The following is a 13,067-nucleotide window of genomic DNA, read 5'->3' on the forward strand; positions in this document are numbered from 1 at the left end:
AATCTTTCAACCATGTCAGAAAAAATTGAAATCATACACCTTTGAAAAGTCGCAGGTGCATTGCATAATCCAAAAGGCATGCGACGATAAGCAAAAGTTCCAAAAATGTAGTCTTTTCTTGATCTTCTGGGGCAATGGGGATTTGGTTATATCCTGAATACCCATCAAGAAAGCAATAATATGCATGGCCAGCTAAACTTTCAAGCATTTGATCAATAAAATGTAATGGAAAATGGTCTTTTCTAGTAACATTATTCAGCTTTCTATAGTCTATGCACACTCTCCACCCCGTGTGTACTCTAGCAGGGATTAATTCATTTTTCTCATTTTCAACAATTGTGATCCTAGACTTCTTAGGCACAACTTGAACTGGACTAACCCATTGACTATCAGAAATAGGGTAAATGATACCTACGTCTAACAATTTTATGACCTCTTCTCGAACTACTTTCATATTTGGATTTAGCCTTCTTTGACATTCTCGAGAGGCTTTAGCATTCTCTTCTAGATGGATTCTATGCATACATATGGATGAGCTAATTCCTATAATGTCTCCAATGATCCAACCTATGGCTTCTTTATGTTTTCTAAGGACACCTAACAATTTATCTTCTTGTTCTTTATCTAAGGCGGATGCTATGATAAAAGGTAAGGTTTTAGATTCTCCTAGAAAATCATATTTTAAATTTTCTGGCAAAGGTTTAAGGTCTAACTTTGGAGACTCGGAAATTGTTTGAACATGATCTAAGGGTGAAAAAGGTTCAACTTTGGTTTCATTTAAGGGTATAGACTCTAGCAAGGAATTCACATCATCATTAGAGTCATCAACATGCAAGTTCATACCAAAGTATTTTTCACAAAAGTCAAGTAAGTCATTTCCATCACCTTCACAATACTATCTATCATGTTAACTTCATGCACTTAATCACACTCAACAGATTTAGCAACATTAAAACAGTCAATTCAACAGTCATATTTCCAAAAGATAGTTTCAAAATACCATTACGACAATTAATGATTGCATTAGATGTAGCTAAGAATGGTCTACCTAAAATGATAGGAATTTGAGCATGCACATTTTCCACAGGTTGAGTATCAAGTACAATGAAGTCAACAGGAAAATAAATTTTATCAACTTTTATCAAAATGTCCTCTATAATGCCTCTAGGAATTTTCACAGAACGATCGACTAGTTGAAGAGTTATAAAAGTCAGTTTTAGTTCACCAAGACCAAGTTGCTTATAAAAAGAATAAGGCAATAAATTCACACTAGCACCCAAATCAAGTAAATCATTGTTAATAAAATGATTACCAATAATGCATGAAATTGTGGGACACCAAGGATCTTTATATTTAACAAGACTCTTATATTGAATAATGGAACTAGCTTGTTCAGTTAAAAATGCCTTTTTAGGAACATTAGTGTTTCTTTTAACAGTACAAAGATCCTTTACAAATTTAGAGTATGCAAGAATTTGTTTAATGGAATCTAAGAAAGGGATATTGATACTAACTTGTTTAAAAACTTCTAAGATGCCATTATATTGGCCGCCTTTTTTAATTGAAAGTAATCTTTGTGGGAATGAGGCTTTTGGAATGAAATGATGGATTGGAGTTTCCTTGTTTTAAGAGTCATTGGAATTAGAACTAGAAGGCTGACTCTTTTCTTTTTCTTTTTCAACCTCGGGTATGTAATCGGGTGTGACAATGTTCTTTCCAGACCTAAGAGTTGAAATTGATTTGATTTCTCCATTATGACTAGACTTTCCTATCTCATATTGGCATTTTGGATTAGGGATAGGTTGACTAGGGAATGTTCCTTTTCTCTATCAGCTAAAGAAGTGGCGAGTTGTCCTACTTGTGTCTCGAGTTTGGTAATTGATTGAGACTGATTTTGTAGGATTTTTTGAGTGGATTGCATAAATTGTTGTAAAGTATCTTCTAAGGAAGGTTTCTCGCATGAGTTTGGTTTTTCATGTTGTATTGGTGCCCTTGATTCATTTGAGGTTGGTTTTGTCTCCATGAAAAGTTCGGATGGTTTCTCCAATTTGGATTGTAAGTGGATGAAAATGGGCTATCATTTGGTTTCCCATAAGCATGAAGTGCATTGACCTCCTCAAAAAAGGCTTCTTGGTAGGAAGGACATGATTGGGCATTATGGCAAGGACTAGAACATATAGAACAAACATCTTTTCTTAGTTGTATTGGAGAATTTATAGTTTGGCTTATGGCTAAAGCTTCTACTTTTCTCGCTAATTTGTCTAAGGACGTTCTTAAGTCTAATTCATCTTTTACTTCATACCTTCCTCCTCTTTTTGGTGAATTAGTTGACCTAGATCTAGGATTAAAATAATTTCATTGTTGTGAATTGACAGAAAAATCTTCAAGGGCGTCCGAAGTCTCGTGTCCTTGAAATTTTAAATTTTTTTCCAGTATACATAGATTGAATCATTTGACGATTAGAGGGAGTCAAACCATCATAAAATTATTTTACAGGTTTCCATTTTTCAAAACCATGATGAGGAAATTTTAATAATAAATCTTTAAATCTTTCCCAACATTCATAAAACTCTTCATTATCTTTTTGAAAAAACTCGGAGATTTCTTTCCTTAGACTATCAGTTTTAGACATAGGAAAAAATTTCAGCAAGAATTTATTATAAAGTTGATCCCATGTAGTTATAGACCCTTTGGGAAGGGAATTTAACCAAGCTTTTGATTTGTCTTTTAATGAAAAAGGGAACAATCTTAGTTTTACTGAATCATTAGAATTTTTTTTAAATTTAAATGTTGAGCAAATTTCTAAGAAATCTTTGACATGCATGTAAGGATCCTCTCTATCTAACCCATAAAAAGATGGAAACAATTGAATGATTGATGGTTTAAGCTCAAAATTGGTAGCAGAAGTGGTAGGAAGAACGATACATGAATGAGCATTAGATGAAATAGGCGCAAAATATTCAAGCAAAGTTTTTTCAGCCACAACATTGTCATTAACAGGATTAGCAATTGGTTCCATGATGCTCAAATTTTTACTAACACTTTCAATTTCAAACAAAGATAAACGTCTTTTTACTAATCGATTTTTAGAGTTACGTTCCCAATGATGCATACAATTTTCACAAACATGGCAACAAAGATAATCTCAAATAAGCAATTTTCTGATATGGAAGATCAGTTAAAACCGCAACCACAAAGCATACTTAGAATTTTTAGAGATTTCACAACAATATAATTTTTATGGTTTACTCGTCCCCAGGCCTATTTGATTCTACTTACTCGCACACTACTAACAACTCCCTGAGGTTAATTAGTAGAGGCGGATTGAAAATTTTGTTCAAATTTCCTTTAAGCAAAAATTGCTTATGGTGAAAGGATAAGATTTAGGTTTCTCTTTTATTTTTTTCAAGTATTTTTTTCACAATTACACTAAAATATGATAAAAGACAAAGAAAAATAAGGTAAAATTAAATAAGACTATCGAAAATTAGGCAAGAGTAGGGAGACATAGCATGCCATCAACCATAACAAAAATAAGGTAAAAATTAGGAGGCACAAGTGCCATCAACTAAAACATAAGATAAAGGACTAGGAGGCAAAATTTCCATCAACTAGTAACTTGCACTAAATAAATAAAAATAACAACAAGATAAATAAAGAAAATTACAACAAAGGTTAGGAGGCATAAGTGTTGTCAACTAACAAAGATATAAAATAAATAAAATTACAACAAAATTAGGAGGCACAAGTGCCATCAACTATAAAAATTAAAAAGATAGATAGGAGGCACAAGTGTCGTCAACTAAAAAAATAATAAATACAAATATATATATAAGTAAGTTTTTTTTATATGGGTGGTAGAACCATCCCAAATTCTCTTTTTATCCTTTTTTTTATAGATATATATTTTATATTTTTGTATATATAGTTTTTTTTTCTTTTTTTTTTTAAGTTCAAAAGTTAAAATAACTAGTAGAAGAATTTACTAACCTTGAGATAAATTTCGTTTCTTTTTTCTTGCAACTCCCCGGCAATGGCGCCAAAAACTTGGCGGACCAAAAACATGTATGTTTTAAAAATTTATACTCGCAAGCACACGAATCGTATATGAAATATAGTATTCATGTAAGCACGGGATTGAACCTAAAGGAGTTGTCTAAAATAAAAAAGAAAACTATTTTAAACTAAAATTAATAAATTCTAACCTAGCTCCAAAGATTGATGAGTTTTAATGTTATGAACATAAAATAAAAGATTGAAAATAAAGCTAATTAAGAGAATAAAAATAAACCAATAATATTTTGAAAATAAGTGTTAAAAGAAAGATTATGAAGATACTAGAATCCACAAAATGTAAGTTCAATAATATTTATAAGTATATTGATTCCCAAGTTTTAGTGATAGTTAAAATAAGTTAAACTATCATTTTCCAAATAGATTTATAATTTTAAGCACAAATTACTTCTAAAAATATAGGATTTTTCTTCACTTTTCAAAAAAGTATAATTTCAAAGTATTTAATGTGAATCAACCTAATGAAAAAAAAAAATCAAATAACATTATTTATAAGGTAAAACATAATATTTTTGTTCTAAGCATTGGATGTGTACAATTTAATGACACATCTTACACAACGAATATTATGTTTTGCAAAATGAAGAACAAAGTGCATATTATCTAACAATCCAAAATATGAGATATTAAAGATGAAAGACATATATGAAGAAGAAAAATCCATAAACTTTGTTGCATTACAAGGGAAATCAACATACAACATAAATATTATCTAGTTACAAGTTGCTTCATCATGATCTTAATAATCTTATGAAAAAGATTAGAAGCACATAACTAGAATAGAAATTACAAAATAAATAAAATACATACTTTAAAATGCTCTTGAAAAACCCAAAATGGAAGAGAGAATGGTAGAGAGAAAAATGGTAGATAGAAGATGGTAACAAAAAATTAAGCACCCAAAAATGGTCTTGAAAACCCCTATTTATAGCCAAAATGAGATTATTAAAATAATCAATTTAAATTAATTAAATTGATTAAATTAATTAAACAAAGTAAATATGGCATGTAGAGGTAAATTATAGGGTGTAATGATGATTTTTGTGGTGAAATATGTGGAAAAATTGGGTAGAAAGTTGGCATTTTCGGACATAGGGGGACAAAAATATATTGTGGGCTCAAGAGGAGTGTTGGTGGCTGGGCAGAGTGGTTCAGGCAGGCTGGGAGGCTGCTGAGGCAGCTAGCTTCGGTTGGGAGCTGGTTGGCCCAAGGTGGGCTTTGGCTGGGCAGATGCAGCCCATGGGGAGAAGGAAGGCAGCTGGCAGGTGGGGTTCGGCTGGGTGCAGATGTTGGGAGAGTTCGGCCTGGCTGAGCAGGCGGCCCAAGCGTGGGAAGCAGGTGGCACGAGCTGGTGGAATTGGGCCTAGGGAGGCAAGCGATTGGGCCAGCTGGGCGTGGGCTTGCTGGAGGCTGGCTCATTTCCTTTGCTTTTTTCACAAAAATGCCACTTTTTTTCATCATTCTTCTTGCTTTTCAAGGGCAAATACAACAAATTCCCTATAAAACAAACATAAATTAAATTAAAACTAAATATTTTTAATAATAAAATATACAACAAAAGTTCCATGAAAATATTAATTAAAACTTAATTTACTTAAACATTTAAACTAAAAATTGCATCTTTTTACTCCTAACTTAACAATATTAATTTTAAATAATTAAACTATAACATTTTACAATAATATAACTATAAAAATACACAAAAATATATAAAATTAAAATAAACCTAATAAATTCAAAATCACTTAAAAACTTAATAAATTACTTAAAAACTCAAAGACTAAACAACAATTAGCATAAAAAATGTGGTAAAATAACTCTATTTCGTAGAGTTATCAGTTATCGGGGTACTACAATACTTGAATCACACTAGGACGGATATTACTTTCTCACTTAATAAACTACGTCAATTCCTCAAGGCTCCCACAAAAATGCACTAAAGTGTAGTAAAGAGGATTTTGAGATATTTGAAGGGCACAATGCATCATTGTCTACATATATTACCAAGTAATCATTCAACATTGACTTGTTATTCAGATGCTGATTGGGCGTGTTGTCCACACGATAGAAGGTTGCTTGGAGGCTACTGTGTATCTCTTGGTGATACGCTCGTGTCATGGTCATCGAAGAAACAATTTGTAGTAGCTAGGTCCAGTACTAAGTTCGAATACAGGGCACTAGCACAACTAGCTGCTGAACTTTCTTGGCTGCAAGAACTACTACACGAATTGAGGTTCAAACTACCATATGTGCCAATCATTTGGTGTGATAATATGGGAGCTAGCACCTTAGCATCGAATCCGGTTTATCATGCACGAACCAAGCATATTGAGATTGATGTGCACTTTGTTTGAGACAAGGTAATACATAAGCAATCAGATATGATATGTACCATCTCAAGACTAGGTAGCCGATTGTATGACAAAGGGACTCAGTCGCATCATATTCAAGTTCTTAATTGATAAGCTCAGAGTGACAACATCACCCTTCTACTTGAGGGCAGGTGTTAAGGAATATAGCTTAATTCTATTTTACTATTAATACATAATTAGTTATGCCAAGTGTATGTAGAAGGATCTAGATATCACCGTGTGCTGGGTTGTTATATAGTGACCTGTGCAACATTCTTTTTGCATTACAAACTTGCTACGTGTCAATCTGTGATACGTTTGCAACATTCATAACTATTTCATTGATTCGTATATATACAAACAATATACTCCAAACTTGAATTGAGCTGGAAAATTTCATTCACACAGTTTGCATTTTCTTAATTAATTCATCGACTTGGTATTTGGATAGTGGTTGAAATTCCGTTTTTAGTAATTACCAAATTAATTAAACCATGTCAATTAATTAAAGTACGGAATGGTAATTAACTGTTTACACAAATTTCAATTATGTCGGGACAGAATCCAAACTTGTCACGACAGGAACTGAACATAATAAAAAGATAGTGCAAAACAATAAAGAACACAACAAATTTTTACAAGGTTTAGAAACCCTTTCGGATAACCTACTCCTTGGGGCCACGCCCAGAGAATAAAACCAATTAATAAAGAATCACAAGTACAAATTATTGACTTAAACAAAACAAGACTCCCTCTTGAGATTTGCCGCAACTTTGTTGTACTTCTCTTCACTAATCTGATTTTGATTGAAACGCTCCACCACTTGAACTCCCTTCAATGGCCAACGAGTGCTTGCGTCCTCCTGACGCAAGGCTTGTAAAAATCTTATCCCGAAGACTATAAACGTTGTGTTCAAATTACAATGTGTATTCACTCATGAACATGGTATAAACTCACCACTAAAAATTAAACACACATATTTCTACAAGATCACGTGAATACTTATGACCTTGAATACAAAGAGGAACTCTCACAAATATTACAATAATGCTCACGAATAATGCACAAAAGAGTTCCCTTATCTCACTGCCTTTAGAGCCCTATTTATAGAGTCATTTTTCGTGCTCATAAAGGCTGAGAAAGAATTCTTCTAATAAAGGAAAGAATAATTGAAGATATTCTTGATTGGTGAAGAGTTGCATTTTTTAGAAGATGTTGATCCGACAGATACGATATTGGTGGGGATAGCTCTGTAGAGTCCAAGAACTTTACTTAGCTAATTGTTTAGTAGTATTATAGTATGTATAGTATTATCTTTGTTACTGTGGATTTTTGGTTCAGACCGGGAATTATTTGGACACTCATAGTAGTACTTATAGATTTTCTAAGTTTAACCTATAGTTTAAGAATATTAAGTATAACCTAAGGTTAGATTATATGACTGATATTAAGGATAGTATTTGTTATATTATTAGGTTTAGATATCAACCAATAGGATTTTAAGCACATGTTATGAATGGTAATTAAGGATTAAGTATTTTTGAGGATTAAATTAAATAAGGGTAAAGTTTGAATGATATAGGGTCAGTCAGCAGCTTTGAATACGTCGAAGGCTTCGTCAAGGCTGTTTACTCCATTCAAACTTAGCTAAAAATGTGTAATTTCGTGTTTAAATATTCAGCGTGTGCCGATATATCGCAGCTATAGGGGGCGATATATCGCAGCACGTAGATACGGAAAACACGAGACGATGCACGGTCGCCTCGGGCATACTGGCCCAGGCGATATATCGCCTACAGGGGGCGATATATCGCCTCCTTCAGCATAAATTCAAACTCTTTTGAATTCATTTCCTTTCAGCCATTCAAACTCCTTCAACAGTCCAGCATCTTTTGAACGAGTCTTCAGCCTCTGCTGAACGATTATTCAAATAATTTTCACCTAAAAAGCCATTATTTTTATTCAAGTAAAATCAAGATCCTTTCATCTCCAAACTCTATAAATAGGACCTAGTACCCAGCCATTATTCACCTTTTGCTCTAAGTTCAGAAGCTGCTAGTGTTAAGTGAGTGTGAGAGTGTAAACACCTGGTTTGGGAAAATCATAAGCTTATCAAACACTTTGGGAAGTGAGGTTCTATAGTATTTCGGTTGAGGTGTAGATTGGTCTTTCAAGTCTTTGAGGTAACCAAAACTCTAGTTCCTTTCTGTATTATGTTATTTTCTTTCTCATAGTCTTCTACTCAATCTCTAACCTTAATCTTCATTTTGGTTAGGGAATCTAAGTTCTTGAGCACGTAAGTTTCGGTAAGCATGTTTCTCAAATGGTTTAGTCTTTCCATCCCTTTCATTTCATCTCCTTTCTTCTTTCAACTCACTCTTGTTCATTATGGTTTTAGGAGTGTTCCAAAAAGTCCCAACTCAGTCCACATATCCCGGTAACTTTGGTAAGGAAAATAGGCTAGAATCTATATGTTTATGTTTATGTTATCTTATGTGTTATGTTATAATATGTTATGAATATGTTATAAATGTGTTTGTTTGTAGGCTTGGGCTTATGCCCTATTTGACTAACAAGACCCCAAAAAGATTGTGGGCATATGCCTATTTAGCTGGTAGGACCCCACTAATCTCATGGGCATAAGCTTGTTTAGTCTATGGGACCCCAAGTAATAATGGCCATTATAATAAGTGTATTATGTGTTATGATATGTCTTTATGTTTCTTATGAAATTATGTTTATGACTATGTGTTAGATTTTTCCTTGCTGGGCATTAGGCTCATTCCTTTCTGTTTATGTGCAGGAAATAAGCTTTAGAGGCGGAAAGATTCGTGACGCTTAGAGGATGTGTATCGATGGTGAATGGAGTCAAGGGGCCGAGCGTTATTCGATTCGAGGATGTAGTCTCATTTTAATTATTATGGTTTTATATGTATTTTCCGCATTTTCTTATGTAATTCTTTTCATTTAAATCATGTTTTGTTTTTAAAGACAACGGGATCCCAAATCCTTCTTAGTATTCTATTTATTTGTAAGTAACTCTTATTTTTACAAGTTACTCAATGAAATTATGGTATTTTCGTAAAAATGTAAGTTTTATGTATAGTTTCGTTAATGGTCCAAATAGTCTAGATTAGTGGGTCATTACAGCTCAGACATGTGTCAGATAAAAAAAAAGCTCAAAAAAGGAAACAACAATTAATGACATTAAGGATCTAGTTTTCTGTTTATTCATTCTTGAGCTACACGAAAATATATAAGCAAATAAACCAGAAACAACTTTGGGTAAGTACTGAATATTTACAATATAAATCTTCCCTTTATAAACAAAATGAGACAATATAAGCTAAATAAGGAAGCTCATAATTATCCAAACTTCACAAAATGGGAAAGTGGATTTCTGAAAATTATAATAAAGGGAAACAACCAATTTATCTTTTAAGAAAAAGATATTTCTATAAAAATGCCGATTATAGGATTTACAATCTCCCCCTTTGGCAATTTTATAGACAAAGAATATCTATTTTTAAAAGAACCCTACAAAACACAAGTAAGTGCTTAAAATCATAAGAGTCCCAAAATGACTCCCCCTGCGAAAGATAACCAAAGCACAAGATAAAACAGTTAACAAAAACCAATAAGAAACAGTAGGTTAGTCAACATAATGATGTACCAAAAAATAGAGTTACTCTCTCTCCCCCTCATTGTCTAAGAAAATGCCAAAGAACAGAGGAAATGAAACAAAAAGAAAGACACATCAAGTGCTCTTTTACATCTAACAAAAATAAAAATAGATCAAAGGTACTGTGACCATCATGGAGCAGGAGAGCTGGATGCACTGAGAATGGCAAATGAAGCAAGAATTTGGCGCTGAGTCTCCTCCATTAGAGTGAACCGGTCAAAAAGACTTGTAATTCCTGTCTGGACAGAAACAAGATCAATCGGGACGGCAGGAGTGTCAGTCACAACATTGCCAGAACCAGGACCAGCCAGATTAATTCCTTTGACCTTTCGAGCTGTGGACGGAGCATGATCATCTTTGACAGTATAGGTGGGACCAACCAAAGGAGAAGTCAAGGTCTCATGGAACTTCTTTAAAGGACGTTGAGAGTCCAAAAGTTTGTAAATGACTTGTGGAAATATCAAGTGTTTCCCCTTGCGTTTGGCACCACTCAAAGACATGATTTGGTCAAAAATAACAGCAGCAAGATCAATGGTGACACCAGTCCCAATTTTGAACAATAGAAAAGCCATGTCTTGAGTGATGGTCGAGCAATGAGTGGTAGGCATCCAGTTAAACATGGAGAAATTGAAAAGAGCACCATAATAATGAGTGAGGTCCGAGACACGGAGAGAAGTTCTTGGTTCCCACACCATAGCTTGACCAACCAATTCAGACAAAACTTGATCCTTTGCAAACTCAACAGAAGCATCAATCTCAACAGAAACGAGATTGAGAACCTTAGCAATTTCAGACGGACAAAACTTATACCAATGTCCCCTAACATACACTTTATGAAACATAAAAGAAGATTGGTCTAATAACTCATCATTCAAATTTGCATAAAATTCTTTAACAACCCAAGGTACAAACCCAGACAAGGATCGCAACTAACCTCTTTCCTCTAAAGTAAGTAATACCCCAAAAACACGATGAGGAGCAAAAAGAAAATTTCGCTCACTAATAAAATGACGGTGGTCATAAAATTGCATGTTCTTCTCATTATCATTAAAACATAAAGTAAGAGAATGGGCTTTGAAAGAACCTAAGGTACAGACAGGAGCACCTTTTTGCTTAGCAAGTTTGGAAGACAATTCAGGAAATGCCAGTGGTGTGGTACCTTTTGAGTCAGATGCAACAGGAAAGGCTTCGGATGGGTCTTCGTCAGATTCAGTCTCCTCAGCCAAATCATCAAGAGGAACATCGGGATTTGGCTCGGTCAAGGAAGGGTCCAACTCAGGCTGAGAGTCTTCCGTTTTAGGAGAAACATCCTCCGATGAGGTGGAAGGAGGTGGGTTGATTTTTGCCTTCGATTTAAAACGAGATAAAGGAGATGAATCAGAGATGGAGCTGGTACCTTTTGATGGAGCCACTTTGGCCTTCTTCCCTTTCTTTGTTCCAACAGCTTTGGTCTTACATTTTCCCTTTGCCTTGGGTGTCAACACATCAGTAGATAGCAAGGATTCAGAGTCATGATCAGATGGATCAGACACAACTTCAGTGGAAATTGATTTGGACTGACTTGTTGCCAAGGCCGGTTTGGCTTTTAATTGACCTTCGGGAGAGGCGAGTGAAACTGCCGAGGCTAGGATTGGCTCAACATCCAAGTTGGGGAACGTAACTCCTTTACTAGAAGCTCCAAGAACAGAAGATCCTATAGGACCCGAAAGAGCAAGAGCCTTCTTTCTTGCTGTGGTTTTAGGTCGATGGCCTGTAGGTTGTGAGACAGCAGGGATAGATGCTGGGACTGGAGGAGTGGTAGTGGGAAATGACTCAGGAATTGTCTCCTGCTGAGACTTCACAGACTTGGAAGATGAACCACGACCTCGAGTCTTCATGGCTGCTAAGAGTGGAACAAGTGAAACACACAAAGAAAGAAACCCTAAAATATTCGGTTATAAGTGAGAGATTCAACAAGAAAACACTGATTATAAAACAACCAAAGTGAATACAAATATATAGAGTATTCAGTGCACAAATGAGACAAGTTAAAAAATGGGTAATCGGATTTTAAGTGATAAATGCCAAAATATCTCCTTTTTAAAACAAATTCTTTCACACCTCAAAATTGGAAACTTTTTGAATATTTTAGAATATGTTGAGATAAAACAAATAAATTACATCAATTAATTTTTTTCAAACCCTTTTTTTTTATTAAATACACGGTACAAAACATATTTTATTTTTCAATTTTTTATTTTATTTTATTACAAAATTGCCGAAAATAGAGTGTAAATTGCCATACCATATGTGTCCATGTAAATGCCAAGTCCTGTTCAAAAGAAACAAGATAACCGTATTTTTCACAAATTAGAGAAATGAGTTATAATTCAAATACTAAGAGACCATAATTCGAAAAATATACCAATCACAAAACATATTTGAATCAATTCATTATATGTATGAGTCTTACAACCATTTTACACAGTCTAGTCAACATGCATGTGTGTGTGCATGTGTAATCAATTTGGCTTTCTTTTTGGCCTTTTAAAGCTAGGGTCATTGCCCATATTTAACGATTTTAGCCTTTTTCAAATTGTAACCATAATGGAGGCTATAACTCTTATACTGATGGTAGCCCTTTACACTGGTAGAGTATCCTCCAATATAATTGCTAATTACCTGGTACCAACTTACTCAGTGTCGGCTTTCACACATCAGTATAGGTAGCTCTTTTCCAAAATGGAGCCTGACAAACATAATGATTTGATCAAATATAAATTGGATGGTCTATAATTTTTCAAATTTGGTTTTTTATTCCAACAAAGTATAGGACTTATAACAATCATTTTCTAAAATACAAAAAAAAATATGCTCATCAAATTTCTTCCAAACAGGACAAGAGATTTACGCAAACACATATGCAAGGCAAGATAATCAATTTATTAGCAATTTCAAATAAAACAAACCCCCAAGGACTT

General features: G+C 34.0%; 1 non-coding gene across 1 annotated transcript; it reads left to right on the top strand.

Moving 5' to 3' along the window:
- The first annotated feature begins 2,510 nt into the window (after window positions 1-2,510).
- On the top strand, window positions 2,511-2,617 carry LOC133833459 (small nucleolar RNA R71). The gene has a single exon (XR_009892837.1). It is a non-coding gene; the product is annotated as a small nucleolar RNA R71 (small nucleolar RNA).
- The last annotated feature ends 10,450 nt before the right edge of the window (window positions 2,618-13,067 follow it).

The sequence above is a fragment of the Humulus lupulus genome, chromosome 4 (genome assembly GCF_963169125.1).
Source record: "Humulus lupulus chromosome 4, drHumLupu1.1, whole genome shotgun sequence".
NCBI classification, from domain to species: Eukaryota; Viridiplantae; Streptophyta; class Magnoliopsida; order Rosales; family Cannabaceae; genus Humulus; species Humulus lupulus.